A 16,520-nucleotide genomic window follows, 5' to 3' on the forward strand; every position below is an offset into this window, starting at 1 on the left:
AAAGTTCACTATATACCACTCTTCTCAACTCCTTTAAAACGAACTTTCACTATGTATATTCTTAACCCACACGACTCCTAACCATCTCCCTCCATAATTCTTTACACATCTCAAGTTGCCGCTATCCACATCCTTACTCTCAATCCTTTCATTCTCACGTTCCTTAGACTCATATCATCCTTTGCCCATATTCACTTACTTTTACGTTACTCAACACACAATCATGTCACTCATCTCATCTCATCTCATCTCAGAAAACATGCTCTATGTCTCAATTAAGCCATAACGATCTTCCTTTTCTTCTCCCACTATCTATCACAACCACATATACTCATGTCCTCCCCACCGAACTCATACTCACCACAGATGCCACTCCTTACATCATAAGGTTGGGTAACTTACGCATCAAGACCGACACACACGTAAAGCAACGCATAAGGAAGCAAAAGAACACCTTTGAATTAAACATATATATTATGCAACGAAGTCAAAAGATAAGCATATGACCCACAATAGGGGTCACTAGATCGAGTACATGCCACTCGATCGAGTGAATAGCCTACTCGATCGAGTAGGTGAAAGTCAGAGACACGTATATAAAAATTATCAGGGCTACTCGATCGAGTACCAAGGTGCACTCGATCGAGTGAGGACCACTCGATCGAGTACCCTACGCATTTCTCAGCACTGTCCAGTTTTCGTAAAACGGTTTTAACTCACTCGTTTCTTGGTCGTTTTGGGCGTGTGACCTATCGTTAGAATCGTAAAAGAACAATCTATCACCTCCAATTGGAATCACATTAAAATCATTTATACATCTCAAGTTATAACAGTTTAAAGACAACCTCTTTATAATCGAAAAACACAACTACTTGATTTTACTCCCAAACAACTTAAACGACAACAAGGTAAACAAAAACAACCCAATACTCATAAAACCAGTAGTCCCAATCACATGTTACTATTTTCGAAAGCAAAGCAACAACATTCATCATGCACATAATTTATTTAACTTATTAATCATGTACTAACCGCATGCTTTAATTTTATAACTTTTCGTAACGCAAAACATACTCATACACTACAAATCCTATTTCCATGTTACTAACGCAACAATATTACAAATCCACTTCGTCATCTAAGCATATTCATATTCACAAAATTCATATTCTCATGCAATTGACACTCCATCTTTTCCAATCAATTCATCCACTTCAACCACATTCTTCATCTAACAAGTGCATATGATATAACAGTAGGCAAGTATATGAAATTAATATATAACTTTACGCAAACATACTATGCATAATCTTATCACACCTCCTAATAACATGTTACTAGTATAGACACATTATAAACCATTAATCCTGCGACATCATTACCCATCACATATTACCATATTATCTACTTCTCTTTTTCCACCACATCATTCATTTTCTCATGTACTTTTCCGACAATTCCCAACATCACTGTAAACAAAATATCATGCAACATGCCTATTCACAACACTTTATGATTTACCACATTCCTCATTCCACCACAATCATACATCCACTGATTCATACCACACATTACTATATAGATACACAATTCACAAGATAAACACATAACGATCCCGACTCATATCCAATGTGACCGGTTCAAAATTGTAGGGCGAGTTCGCGACTTTAGGACGTCTCCCAAGCCTTTGCATTAGCTCCTACAACTTTTACCCCGGGTTCATTTTAATTTGACTCCCTATATTCATTAGGTTCATTGGTTACAGGTTTCAGGATCGTCGTTCTGATACCATTTTGTAACACCCCCATACTCCAAGTGCCTTAGCAGGACCACTTAAGGCATGGAAGTGCTACCATCTCGGTTTCCCGAGGCAATGATAATCATAAGACAATAACAAAACATACTTAAAAGTAAATAATGTTTAAAGTGATTACATACCAACTCCAAAACTGATAAAAAGAAATACAAGATTCTCAGACGGTCTACTGCTAAAACTATCAAAGCTATAAAACATCGCCTGACACAAATGGAAGACTTCTAATCGCCACGTGATGACTCATCCCGGCTATCCCATACGCGTCATATCATACCTTTCGATAATCGCTCACCACCTCCGAATGGATCACCACGATTTTTAAAACATTTAAACGGGTCGATCGATTACATAAAAACAAATGCCACAAAGAAACAACGTCACAAAAAGCCAAGCAGTTCACACAAATCCCCAGTCTCCATCTCAAAACTCCACACAACTGACTACACACCAAAGTGTGTAGCCCTGCCAGAGTACCCATCGCAACAGGTACTTCACGCCGCCAGTGGGGGACCGCAGCGGTACCCACCAAATCTCAGCTCATCTCCATCGAGCGATAAACCCAAGTTCATTAATGTGCACATCCCCTCTGTGACGGGTTCCACAGAGGGCGAATCAAGGGCGTGAAGCCACTCCCGCAAGTGACTTCACTCAGCCAGGGACGCGCCCCGAAGAACACAGACATTTACACAATCAATCAACAATATACAGCCAACAACCGTCAAAATCAACCAACAATATAATTAACCAATAATCACAACAACAATCACCACACATTATGTAGCCAATACTGAGTAGGGAAACCCTACCTGGAATGGAACACAAACATCAGACGATCTAGCAGCTGTCTCAAAACCTTTCCTCTACGAACCCTTCTCCTATACACATAATCATACAATCACTACCACATCAACATAAACATAGAAAACCCCCAATCCCAAAATTAGGGTTTAACGAAACTTAATTAAACATAACAAATTCGGTACGTAGATCTTACCCTCGACGCAAGGATCACAAAGATGTAAAGAACGACAGGATCCGACACTTCTAGCTCCGGGATTTGCTAATAATGCGGCGAGGATGATTCAACGTAACTTCTAATCTTCTCTTGAAGGTTTTTAGATTGTAAAAGTGTTTTGAGAAAAGTGACGAAAGCCTTATATATCGTTCCCGCATTATTAATAAAACCTGTCAAAACATTACCCGTAAACCGGGCTACTCGATCGAGTAACTGACGTACTCGATCGAGTGTCGCCTACTCGATCGAGTACCCTACAGGTCAGAAACTATTTTAAAAAGCAAAACACCCTTACTCGACAGAGTAAGGCCCACTCGATAGAATACCCAAAGACTCATAAAACCGTAGTATTACAATATGCGTTTTAAGGCTCGCCAGCCATCTATGGTCGAATGATAGACTGTGGAAAATAGCCTGTGTGACTTCCATTTGAAAATCGGCACTCGCTGGGTAGTTAGAAACTTCTCAGGACTCGTCGGGGATATGAGTTGCTGCTCGTTGGGAGGTAGCATAAGCCATGTAATTGATGTGGTTAAAGCCCTTGGACCTGACGGGTCGCCGTTTGTTGGGAAGAACCCAATACTCAATTGGAGTGAGTTTGTCTTCTCAAGATTATCTGCATGGTTAGTGGCCACACAAATCTGCAGTCTCATAGACACGCATGTAGGCACGCAAGCATATAAGCACATAAGCATGTGAGCACTTAGCATATAAGCATGTGAGCACTTAGCATATAGGCAACTAGCATGTAATATCTCACGCGAAGGGAGATAGAAGTTTAGAATGTTGTGAAGCTTAAAGACGAGTCTTGTTACTCGTAGATCTGCGATTTAATAGATTGGAGACACGTGGCTGTTGGGACACTGACTCACACAGGCGCATACTGACAGACTGACAAATGGGCAGTCGTGAACGTGATGCCAACTCAGTATCGACACGACACGGGGGTGACTCTGACAGACTTTGCACATGTAAGTGCAATTCTTAGCCAAGAAAGGGCGACAACGCGTATGAAATCCCTGGAGTAGAATGTTCGCTCGGCTGGGGAACATGAATTGATTAACTTCTCTAGACATCTTTGCCTTCGTTTGCTTGTTTGAGATCCCTTCTCGAGGTATATTGATTCGGAGAGCGACCCAAGACCTTGTCATCGTCTGAACCGAGCACTAGACTAAAGGTGGTTTATTTTGGGCTGTAGTTGAGACTCTAATGATGTTTGTGGATAAAGGACAGGTGGCGTCTTGAAAGAGAAGCCCTCAGAGTGAGAAGGTGGGATTTTGACAAAACAGGGAATGGGCGACGTCTTAAGAAAGAAGCCCCCAGTAAAGAGGTATAAGATTAAATTTTGCAGCTGGGTGGGCTGCTTTTAAGGATTGATGTTGATGGTTGAGATTGAAATGGATATGCGGTTGTGCCCTTGTAATAGGATTACCTACGTATTCGCGTGTTTGTGAAATCAAACCAAATCGTAGTTCTAAGCTGGTTATTGAGGATTGAAAATTGGAAATGTTTTGAAAGGGATGTGCGGTTGTGCCCTTGTAATAGGACTGCCTACGTATTCGCGTGTTTGCGAAATCAAACCAGATCGTAGTTCTGCATGTGTGTGCAATGGATTGCAAATTGAAGGTTTGAAAATTGAATGTGTGTGGGGGTGTGGTTGTGCCCTTGTAATAGGACTGCCTACGTATTCGATTGTGTGCGAAATCAAACCAGATCGTAGTTCTGAATGTGTGTGCCTAAGCGAGTTGTTAGGACCTTAAAGTGATTTTGAGGGGTATGGTTGTGTCCTTGAAGGACTGCCTACGTATTCACGTGAAGTGAAATCAAACCAGATCGTAGTTCTGAATGTGTGCCTAAACGAAATGTTAGGACCTTAAAATGTGAGGGTCACGACGGTAAATTCCGTTTGGTGACTCGAGAAATGTGTGCCTAAACGAGTTGTTAGGACCTTAAAGTGTGTGGGTCACAACGGTAAAAGCCGTTTGGTGACTCGAGAAATTGATTTGAGATAATTCCTCCTTGATCATGAATCAAAGAGGTGTAATTTGTGAAAATGTTCCTTATCATGTGAGCACACTAAAAAGTGGACCCGAAGGGTAAATTAGGTTTGTCCTCTTCTCGGTAACAAAGCATTCGAGGACTCCGTATCTGGGTCGGGGTGAAAATGGCTTCGACATTATGGAATGTGGAGCTTGGTAATAATGGTTTGTTTGACATATAAAAATCTGGAGTTGAGCGTCACGACGGAAAATTCGGTTTGGTGACTCGAAGGTTGATTGGAGATAAATACCTCTTGATCATGAATCGAAGAGGTGTAATTTGTGAAAAATGTTCCTTATCATTTGAGCACACTAAAAAGTGGACTCTAAGGGTAGATTAGGTATGTCCCGTTCTCGATAGCAAAACATTCGAGGACTCCGTGGGGATTGTGGTGAAAAATGGCTTCAACATTAGGGAATGTGGAGCTTGGTAATAATGGGTTTGCTTAACAGATAAAAATATGGAGCAAGAATTTTGTGGTGTTTAGGCCGAAGGGTAACGGCTTGTAGTGTGGTGCGGAATGGGGTCTCGGGCTTGATGTGGCCTGAGCACGAAATGGTTGGTAAACAACATGGGATCAGATTTCCATGTCTGGACCTTAAAGGTTAAGGTGTGATATTACGAGCTTGAGGGAAATCCTCAGAAGCCTAGATAGTTCTCCTTATAACAGTCTCTAGAAGGACTTAAGGGTGAAGCGATGTTGCTTTTGATTTTGAGGAAATCCTCAGTATCCTAGATAGGTCTCCCTATAACAGTCTGTTGAAGGACATAGGGGTGAAGCAGTTTTGGTTAAGATTTTAGTGTTTGGTGTTTTGGAATCGTGGGTCCTGGTTTTGGACCTGTTGGTCCTGGACTTGGTGTTTTGGGTGTGGGACTCATGGGTCCCGGACTTTGGACTCGTTGGACCTGGACTTTGTATTTGGTTGTTGGACTCGTTGGTCCGAAGTTTGAAAGGTGACAGTTTAATTCCGTTATTTGAAATTGTGGGAAAATAACGAATTTGAATTTCGCTATTTCATTTTTTTGAAAAGTGACGGTTTTGAATTTCGTCATTGAAATTGTGGGAAAATAGCGAATTTGAATTTCACTATTTCGTTTTTTGAAAGGGATGGGTTTTAATTCGTTGTTTGGAATTGTGAAAATAGTGAATTTGAATTTTACTATCTTGTTTTTTTATTTGAAAATGACGGTTTTAATTTCCGTCGTTTGAAGCTGGTGAAGATAGCAAACTTGAATTTCACTATCTTGTTTTTTTTTAATTTGAAAATGACGGTTTTAATTTCCGTCGTTTGAAATTTGTGAAAATAGCGAATTTGAATTTCACTATCTAGTTTTTGTTTTGGCTTTCGCTTTGGCTTTGGTTTTTGCCTTTGTTTTGGCTTGGTTTTGCTTGGGCATTAGGTGAATGACTTTTGGCTTGGGCCTTTGATTTTGGCCTTGGGTGAAAGACTTTTGCTTTGTGTTTGGAGATTGGTCGGATGGCTTTTGGCTTGGGCCTTTGATTTTGGCCTTTCGCCTTGACTTTTGGTTTTTGATTTATTGGTTCTTTGCCGTCCTTCGTTCGAGGAAGGTAACGGTGCAGACGGGGGTGTACCCGTTGGTGAGAGGTTGATATTTGGTGATGGGATGTTTTTGTGGGGAATGGGCTTGCCTTCCGTCATTGATCATGAACAGGGAGATGCTCTGGTTTGTTATCTAGGTTCATCGTAGGATCCCTTTGATAGAAGCTCATTCTAGATTGGGTGCTAATGAAAGATTTCTATTGCCAGATATGGAATAGGTAAAGAAATGGACACGGAGTTTCGAGTCCTCTGCTTACTCGGTACGGAACGTCACTCGAGTGTACTCACATTGAATTGGAACATATTGTTCGTTTTAAATCAATTCTCAAACCAATTCTCGTTGTCAACGGGAAATGGTAAAGAGGAGAATATATGATAGCTGGAAAATTGTGCTTTTATTTAGATAAATAAGATGTTAGCATAGACTCGATGAATACATGTGAATTATGGGGACAGCTCCCAGTTTGTCACTTAGGAATAAAAGGACAGACGATAGGATAGATATGAGAAAGCCTAAGACTCGGACTCAGACTGAGACTTAAACGTAGATACGGACTCCTAATAATCATGTTCTTCCTTGAAGGTCTCTTTCGCATCATCCAGCGGCTTGAATGTCTGGTCTTGAGCGTTAACCCACTTGAGCACTTCACTCTCGTTGTTGGGGATGATATGAGGACAATAGTCGATGAGGCTTTTATCTCCTTGCGGAACGAGATGTTCATTAGGGTTGTCTTCATCACTTGGTTGGCATAGGGATGAAGCTATCATTTCATGATTGTCGATCATATTTTGAATAACATGTTTCAGTTTGAAGCACGTTTCAGTGTCATGACCATTCCCTTGATGATATTGGCAATAGGAATTGTTGTCCCAGAAACGGCTTTTCTTGCATTCAGACGGGTCCGGAGTGGGCCCGATTGGTTGTAGCTTCCCTTCAGTCATGAGCTTTTGAAGAGTTGCGGCATAGGTTGTGTTGAGTTTAGTGAATATCCTTTGAGAACGCTCAACCTTGCTGTTTGATTTGGGACATTCAGGAGGGTTGTCTTGACTGAGAGGTACAATTATGATTTTACCAGCTTCGATCATATCTTGAATGACATGCTTAAGTTTGAAGCAGGTTTCGGTGTCATGGCCCTTGCCTTGATGGTATTGGCAATAGGCATTACCATCCCAGGATCGGGCTTTTTTGTGTTCGGGTTTGTCCGGAGTCGGACCAATGCGTTAGAGCATTCCTTCTGAAGCAAGTATCTCTAGAGCAGTGCCATATGTTATTCCAAGATCTGTGAATACCCTTTGATGTTTTCCCACGGTTCCCACATTTGTGTTTTTGGGGACGTTTTTGTGAGTTTTGTTTTTGATTTTGATTTTGTCAATCCTGGGCGGAAGCAGGATTTGGTCATTGTCAATGGGAAGTTTTTGGGAAGTTGTTTGGTATTTTGAAAGGATATTTGTTGAGGTGATTTTATGTTCTTTGTTGGTAGGTTCGTGGATGTGGGAACCATCGGATGACTCCTTATTTTCAACAGATGTTGGTTGGTGAAGGGAGGGTTGGTTTTCTCCATGGTGGTCAGGTTCATTTTCTGTACTACCAAACCTCTTCTCCAAATTAGCTACCCGAGTGTTCAAATCATCGATAGCCACTTGTAGCTTTGAGAATATGTTGTTGATGGAGACATAGAGCATCATTATACCGCTTTGTATGTCATCCTCATCAATTGCATGAATTTTCTCATCGTCAGGAAAGATGAGGTGAGAGAAATCCAAGGAAAATTCCTCACTGTGTCCAATAGGGTATTCTGGAGGGTTGTTCTTTTTGTTTGTTGAGGGAGGTAATGGTAACTCACCCTTTTCAATCATGTCAAGGATAACGCCTTTTAGGGGAAGACACATTTCAGTATCGTGTCCGCGACCCTGGTGATATTGGCAAAAGAAGTTTTCATTCCATCTTCGACCTCGCTTGTTTGGTAGAGGGTCCGGAGTTGGACCAATCAGTTGGAGTTTTCCTTTAGAGATTAGCCTTTCCAAGGCTGTGGCATAAGGCATACCCAAATCAGGGAAGGACCTATAAGGTCGTCTGGTTTTGGTTTTGTCGATGGCAAGTAGCCGGCTTTCAAGGAGCTTAACCCTCTGTTCAATATCGGAAGAGGGAGAATTCCCGGTTATCATTTTTTCCTCAACTTGGGAGAGACGAGTGCTCAAGTCTTCCACAGTAGCTAGGAGTCGAAGGACCATGTTGTTGGTTTGGGCAGAAGTCATGGTGGATGATGGTTGATCAGCTTCTTGAGTTTCTGGTTAACGATCGATCGCACCCAAGGGATTCCTATTTGACATAACGATATGCGTTATAACTTGTCTTGGCAAGGTATTGCACAAACAAAGGCAAGTGCGACACATATGTACAAAAGGCAGTTTTGTCGTGAAGACGCGACGGTGTGACTAGGTTATGAGTTCATTAAAGATCGTGGATGACCTCTTGTGTTTGAACTCTTGGTGCATGACATTGAACTTAGACTCGAGTGTCGACTTTGGCATAGTGATGCCTAGACAGACAACTTCTGACTCAGTTTGGATGCATGTTGATGGCGTGACGCCGTTACACAAGACATGTACACAAACTTGACCTTTGACCCGTAATGTAGGGGAAATGCGGGTTTAAAACCCGACAGGTTTTGACTCTGCTAACGACATTGAAGATGTCTCGGCAATTAGGTGACACGACCTAGACCAGAAGGTAGGTACTAAATTCGGCATAGACTCGGTGTTATCTAGTCGACTTGACTTAAAATCGACTGGACTCTAATCGACTCGAGGCTGAATCAGAAAGGTGGACTGAAATTTTCAAAAATAGAAATTTTCAAAAAGATTCATTTGTTGCTTTATGGACAGTTTCCGAAGAGTAGGGATCTTCAAAAGCCGGTTAGTTGAAAAGGTTGTCTTAAGTTTGTTTTCAAAAGACGGTTCGAGTTGAAATTGCGGCGGCTTTGAAAACAAAGTGTTGTTTCCGAAGACGGTTTTTGAAATTCCGAATCACGGACTTGAAAATCGAGAATCGAAGAATTTGGAATCGTCATCACAATGGCCATGAAAACGGTAAAAGTTGTTTTCAAAGATTTGATTTTTGAATTGAAATTAGAAAACGGTTAGATTTGTTTTCAAACATTTGAAATTGTATTTGAAATTTAAAAACGGTTAGATTTGTTTTCAAATATTTGAATTTTAATTTGGATTTTGAAAACGGTTAAAGTTGTTTTCAATATTTGAGTTTGAAATGAAATTTGAAAACGGTTAGATTTGTTTTCAAATATTTGAAATTTGATTGAAATCTGAAAACGGTTAGATTTTGTTTTCAAATATTTGAAATTTGAAAACGGTTAAATTTGTTCTCAAATGATTTGAGTTTTGATTTGAAATCTGAAAACGGTTAAATTCGTTTTCAAAGATTTGACTTTGAATTGAAATTTGAAAACGATTAAATTTGTTTTCAAAGAATTTGAAATAGGATTTGAAATTTGAAAACAAATAATTAGTTTTCAAATATTTGATTTTGAATTGAAATTTGAAAACGGTTGAATTAGTTTTCAAATATTTGATTTTGAATTGAAATTTGAAAACGATTAAATTTGTTTTCAAATGATTTGGAATTGGATTTGAAATTTGAAAGCGGTTAAATTTGTTTTCAAATGATTTGATTTTGATTGGAATTTGAAAACGGTTAAATTCGTTTTCAAATGATTTGATTTTTGATTGGAATTTGAAAACGGTTAAATTCGTTTTCAAAATTTGAAATTGGAAATCGTGAGGATTGAATTCGTCATTACGACGGGTTAGAAAACCGTTTAACTTTTAAAAGACGGTATGCAAATCGAAAAGTGTGAGAATTGAAATCGTTATTACGACGGCTTAGAAAAGCCAAATTTGATTTAGAAAACAAGATTTGAAATTTGGAAAGTTGCACGGGTTGAAATCGTCATTACGACGGTTTGAAAAACGTTTTTGTTTGAAAATTGATTTTGAATTTTGAAAATTTAAGGGTAGAATTCGTCATTATGACGGCATAAAAGGGCTCTTTGAGAATGCAACAATCGGCGAGGGACCGAGGTTTGAAACGGCCATTATGACAACGTAAAAGGGTATTTTGAAATGGTTTGTGAAAACCGAGTTTTGAAATCGTTATTACGACGGCATAAGAATATGATTTGAATGGTTATAAAAACCGGATTTGAAAATCGTCATTACGACGACCTAGAAAGGCGTGTTGAAACGGTTATAAAAACCGGGTTTGTAAATCGTCATTACGACGGCCTAGGAAGGCGTGCAACGGTCGACGAAAGACCGAGGTTTGAAACGGACATTATAACGGCGCAAAAGGGTGTTTTTTGAAAGTTTTGAAATGACACGAAAGGACTTATGATCAAGTAGCACATAAGAACTCACAATTCATTATATTATGCATTATGCTGACACGGGTTTTGGCCTCGGCTAGGACAACTAGCCAGCCGGGGCACATATCCGCGTTCTCATATCCAAGACCCCTCGGCATGGAGTCAACAGGGCCCGCCGGCCTGCCATGGGTCCCTCGGCCGAGGGTAGATCAGTCTTTCCACCTGCTAGCCACTTGGCCACTACGTGACAAAAGGTGAAAGTCTATAAATACTCCTCAACCCTCATTGAGGAAAGGATCCACAATTTAACCTAAGAATCACTATTCATATGGTAATATTTTCCTTATATCTCTACAAAATATACTTCGCCAAGTAACAACAACTTATCTCTTTAAGTCCACTGACTTGAGCGTCGGAGTGAGTACGCTCGGCCAAAGCCGAGCCCTCAGTTTGTTCATTGTTTCAGGAGACCGAAAGGAGGATTCAATCAAGGACGTCATTCTACAAGCCACGAGTGGTAACAAATAACTGCTTCGGAATTACACCCGGAACAATTGGCGCCGTCTGTGGGGAAAGATACTAGAAGCTAGTCACATTCATTCCCAAACAAAAAAAAACACAAAACAAAAACCCACCCAAAAAAAGCTAAGAAGATGTCGAAACAACAAGAAGTATTCGTGACCGACGAAACCGAACTCTGCCAAGAGGATACCGTCCACAATTCTGGAGTTGTGCAGCCCCCCACCGGCCGAGTAACTCAACCGGAGTACGGGATGCCAATAATACCAGATACGCCGCTGCCCGCCGACCAAGTCACCATCATGGGACATGTGGTTGACGCAGCTAAACTGAAACTACTCCTGGACCTAATAGGTAGCACACCGGCTCACACTGTCACTCCGACAAGAGCGGCGGCACCCGTCCAGGAGACCAGGGCCCAGAATGTGACTCCGAGAGACTTGAACGGAGCACCTTTGGAAGAAGCGGCCTGTCAAGACGCCGGGGAGCCCGAGTGCTAGTGGTAGACCGAGTCCTTCCCGCACTCGCGGGAGGACAGCGTCGCCGCAGCACCGACGAGGCATGCCCCAGAGGAGTGAAAGAAGTCCGACTCACCAGAGTCGGAGAAGAAGCCCGACTCACCAGAGTCGGAGAAGAAGCCCTTCCCGCCACGGGGAGAGGAGCCGGACTAGGGATGCGAGAAGCCGATCGTCGCGTGTCGTTCGACACATGGTCAGACAGCCCCTCAACCCCTATGTCTTAGAGACCCCGGTGCCGACTAAGCTAAAGTTGCCACCCATATCATACAAAGGAGAAGTCGACCCAGCCGACCACGCCGAGGCTTTCGAGTCTTACATGTCGGTTTGGGAGCAACCTGATGAGGTTTGGTGCCGAGTCTTCCCGACGACACTGCATGGGATGGCACAAAGCTGGTACAAGGGGCTGCCCAATGGGTCGATATACTGTTATGGCGACCTAAGGGACATATTTTTGGCCCAGTATTCTTGCAATAAGAGGAGGGTCGTCAAGACATCGGATCTCCTGACTATCAAACAGGAGGGAGGCGAGTCTCTCCGAAGTTATGTGAAGAGGTTCGACGCCAAGGTTCAGCAGATTCGTGAGTGAGCAATGAACCGGCGGCCTTCGCGATCGATGAAAGGCCTCCCGAGAGGAGACTTAAAAAATGAGCTCATCAAGTGCGGCGGACTGAACCTAGACTCCGCCAGGAAGATGGCCGACCAAGCCATAAAGGTGGAGGACTACCACAAAACCTGGGTAGGCCCCAGCGAGGCCGGGCACTCAGAGAGAAAGAGCCGCCGGGAGGACAACCCGGACGAAGGACGCCGTGACAATAATAGGTCACGGTCTGACGGATCTGCCAGGAAACAGAACTCGGCGGGCGCCGGGGGGAGTTCGGGACCGTACTACCAAAAGCGGTTCAACGGCCACACCCCCTTGGTTGTATCTGCCGCCGAGGTCTTCGCCCTGAGCAAGAACGAGGGTCAGAAGTGGGAAAGGCCCCCCAGGCCGAGGGGGGACGGTGACACGAGCCAGTACTGTGAGTACCATGGCCACACCGGCCACTTAACTGACAACTGCCGGCATCTGAAGAATGTCATCGAAGAGCTGATCCGGAAGGGGAGCCTAGGCAAATATGTTGCCAAAGGCCAAAAGACTGATGTCGGCGGCTCAGACAAAAAGTCCGTCTTTGAACGGATAGGAGTAATCCATGTTGTCATCGGGGGCAACGAGAACGGTGGGTCCGCTCATGGGCACAAACGGCACCTGAACGAGCTGTATCAGGCCATCAACTTTGTGCCCAAAACAGCGGCTCCCGCTTCCAAGATCCCCGATATGACTATTGGGAAGAAGGACTACGAGGGAGTCATCGCCCCGCACAGCGACCCACTCGTGGTCCACTTAGACATAGCCAACCACCTGGTCAAGAGGTGCCTGATTGATACAGGCGCCTACACGAACATCATGTTCAGGAAGTGCTTTCTCAGTCTCAGTCTGAAGGTTGAGGACTTGAGCCCCTGCACTAATCCGTTGTACAGCTTCTCCGGAGCCGGCCTGGTACCCCTGGGGTCAATCAGACTGCCGGTGATGTTCGGCGAGGGGAACGCGGCTAAGAATGTCCTATCTGAGTTCGTGGTCATTGACGGCTCGTCCGCCTACAACGTTCTCATAGGCCGAGTCACTCTGAGCGAAGCCGATGCAGTAATGTCCATCCGGGCCCTGACACTGATGTATGTCTCGGACCGGGGGGAAGCGCATAAGCTCATCTCAAAGGACGAAAAAGACGACGTAGTCAACGTCCAGATATCTGCCAGAGGGTGCAACATGCAATCCCTCAAAGTGGCTAAGAAGTCAGAGAAGGGGAAGAGCCCATCCTTACAACAGGAGGGTGATCCAATGAGCACCAACAACGTCAGCATGGTCGAGGGGGCCGAGACCGAAGAAGTGGAAATTGACCCAGGGCGCACCGTAACTGTCGGTGTCAACCTGGAGCCAAAATTCAGGGCCGCTCTCCTAGACCTGCTGAGGAGAACAAAGACGTCTTCGCTTACTCAGCAGCCGAGATGCCAGGCGTGAGCCGGGAGGTAATTGTTCACAAGCTAAACGTACTCTCCACCGCTCGCCCTGTCAAGCAGAAGATGAGGAACTCCTCAGCCGAGAAGGACGAGGCCATCAAAGCCGAGGTAGATAAATTACTAGCGGCGGGCTTTATCATGCCTTGTACTTATCCTGAGTGGTTAGCTAATGTTGTAATGGTGAAAAAATCATCGGGGGCGTGGAGGATGTGTGTAGATTTTACCAATCTTAATAAAGCGTGCCCCAAATATTGATATCCCTTGCCTCGAATAGATAGTTTAATCGACGCCACGGCAGGCTACACTATGCTGAGCCTGCTGGACGCCTTCTCAGGGTATCATCAGGTATTCATGGTCGAGGAAGACATGCCTAAGTGCGCATTCATCACCGGTAACGGCACATACATGTATAAAATGATGTCGTTCGGTTTGAAGAACGCCGGCGCAACCTACACAAGACTGGTGGACAAAGTGTTCCAAAATCAAAAAGGGCGAAACATTGAGGCTTACGTCGACGATGCTATTGTAAAAAGCAAGTCTGACAGCGAGCACTTAGCCGATTTACACGAGACATTTTCTTCACTAAGGAAATACAAGATGAAGCTTAACCCCATGAAATGCAACTTCGGTGTCCGGGCAGGTAAGTTCCTCGGCGTGCTTGTCAGCGCCAGGGGAATTGATGCCAATCCAGAGAAAGTCCAAGCAATCCTGGACCTGCCGGAGCCGAGGAATCGAAAAGAGGTCATGACGTTGACCGGGAGGATGGCAGCTCTGGCCCGTTTTATCTCTCGGTCAGCCTACAAGAGCACCCCATTCTTCAAAGTGTTGAAGGGAAATAAGGACTTCAGCTGGGGGGAGGAACAGAGCACAACTTTCAAGCAACTGAAGGCTCATCTTCAAACTCTCCCAACCCTGTCCAGGCCGATGCTGGGGGAGACGCTATACCTATACATAGCAGTTACCTCGGCCACGGTCAGTGCCGTGATCATCAGAGAAGAAGATAAACAGCAACACCCTATCTACTTTGTCAGCCATACATTATTGCCTGCCGAAAGAAATTACCCGCTGATTGAAAAAGCAGCCTTTGCTGTCGTCGTTGCCACAAGGAAACTGAAACCTTACTTCGACGCATATCCCGTGACAGTCTTAACCTACCAACCATTGGAGAAAGCATTGGAAAAATTTGAGCAATCCGGCAGGCTCATCAAATGGGCAGTAGAGCTATCCGGCTTCGGCATTCAATACAAGCCGAGGCCCTCGATAAAGGGACAGGCACTTGCAGATTTCCTGGCCGAGTGCACATACCAAGAAGAGCAAAACCCCGGAGTATGGGAAGTATACACCGACGGGTCATCCACGGCGAACAGCTCAGGAGCCGCATCCTTATCATCAGCCCAAACGGGGACGAGTTTGAGTACGCCTTGAAATTTACCTTCTCGGCCTCAAACAACGAATCCGAATACGAGGCGGTGATAACCGGAGTCGAGCTAGCTAGAGCTGCCGGGGCGGAACACATCATTTTGAAAACAGATTCACTCTTAGTGGCTAATCAAATCAGAGGAGAGTACGAGACTCGGGACGACGGGATGGTAAGATACCTGGAAAGGGTAAAAGCTGACACTTCAAAATTGAAATCCTTCCAGATACAATGCATTCCCAGGTCTGAGAACAACCGAGCCGACGCTCTCTCAAAGCTTGCCAGTTCAACCATCAAGAATATTAGTCGAACCGTGCTGGTGGACATCAGGAATGCCAAAAGCATTACTGAGACCGTCGGCATGGTGGGCGACATAGAGGCCGAGACGACGTGGATGACTCCGATAATGAAGTACAAACTGATGAATGAGTTACTGGGAGGACCGCAGATCTCTCGAGAAGATAAAGAGGATCGCAGCAAGATACTTGGTGTTTGAAGGAGAGTTATACAAGAGGTCCGCGATAAGGCCATTCTTGAAGTGCGTCGGTCCAGCCGACGCGGAGCTAATACTGACAGAAATTCATGAAGGCATCTGCGGTCATCACACGGGGGCAAGAACACTAGCCCACAAAGCTCTCCGAGCCGGCTACTTCTGGCCCACCATGCTTGGGGATTCCAGAGCCACAACCAAAAAGTGCAACAGCTGTCAAATGCATGCTCCGGTGATACATGCGCCATCCCGAGACCTGCAGCCGTTACTTAGTCCCCTTCCTTTTGCACAGTGGGGGATGGATCTACTAGGGCCATTTCCAACGGCATCCGGCGGAAGAAAGTTCTTGATTGTCGCCGTTGACTACTTCACCAAATGGGTAAAAAGTCGTAGAAGACTGCGAAGACGACGACGGCCGTAAGAAAGGTAACTGGGAGAATGTCATAACTCGTTTTGGGTTACCCCAAGTCGTGGTATTTGACCACGGCCGAGAGTTTTGGAGTGACACAATAATGAGAAATTTGGAGGAACTTGGTATCAAATTTGCATACTCCTCCGTCTGCCACCCACGGAGAGCAACGGAAAGCGGAGGCGCCCAATAAAACAATCCTCAACGGTTTGAAGAAGACAGTTGAAGACCTAAAGGGAAGATGGGCCGATGAACTACCCGGCGTCCTGTGGTCCCTGCGAACCACGGAGAAGGAAG

At 44.2% G+C, this 16,520-nt stretch overlaps 1 protein-coding gene across 1 annotated transcript in view; it reads right to left on the minus strand.

Moving 5' to 3' along the window:
• Window positions 1–2,622: 2,622 nt before the first annotated feature.
• The window catches only part of LOC141643621 (uncharacterized), a 50,898-nt gene continuing 37,000 nt past the window's right edge, over window positions 2,623–16,520 (minus strand). The window contains exon 10 of the mRNA XM_074452840.1: window positions 2,623–2,691. The gene's annotated coding sequence lies outside the window, so the exon portion shown is untranslated. The remainder of the gene's footprint in view (window positions 2,692–16,520) is intronic.

Source organism: Silene latifolia, chromosome 2, assembly GCF_048544455.1.
Source record: "Silene latifolia isolate original U9 population chromosome 2, ASM4854445v1, whole genome shotgun sequence".
Lineage (NCBI taxonomy): Eukaryota > Viridiplantae > Streptophyta > Magnoliopsida > Caryophyllales > Caryophyllaceae > Silene > Silene latifolia.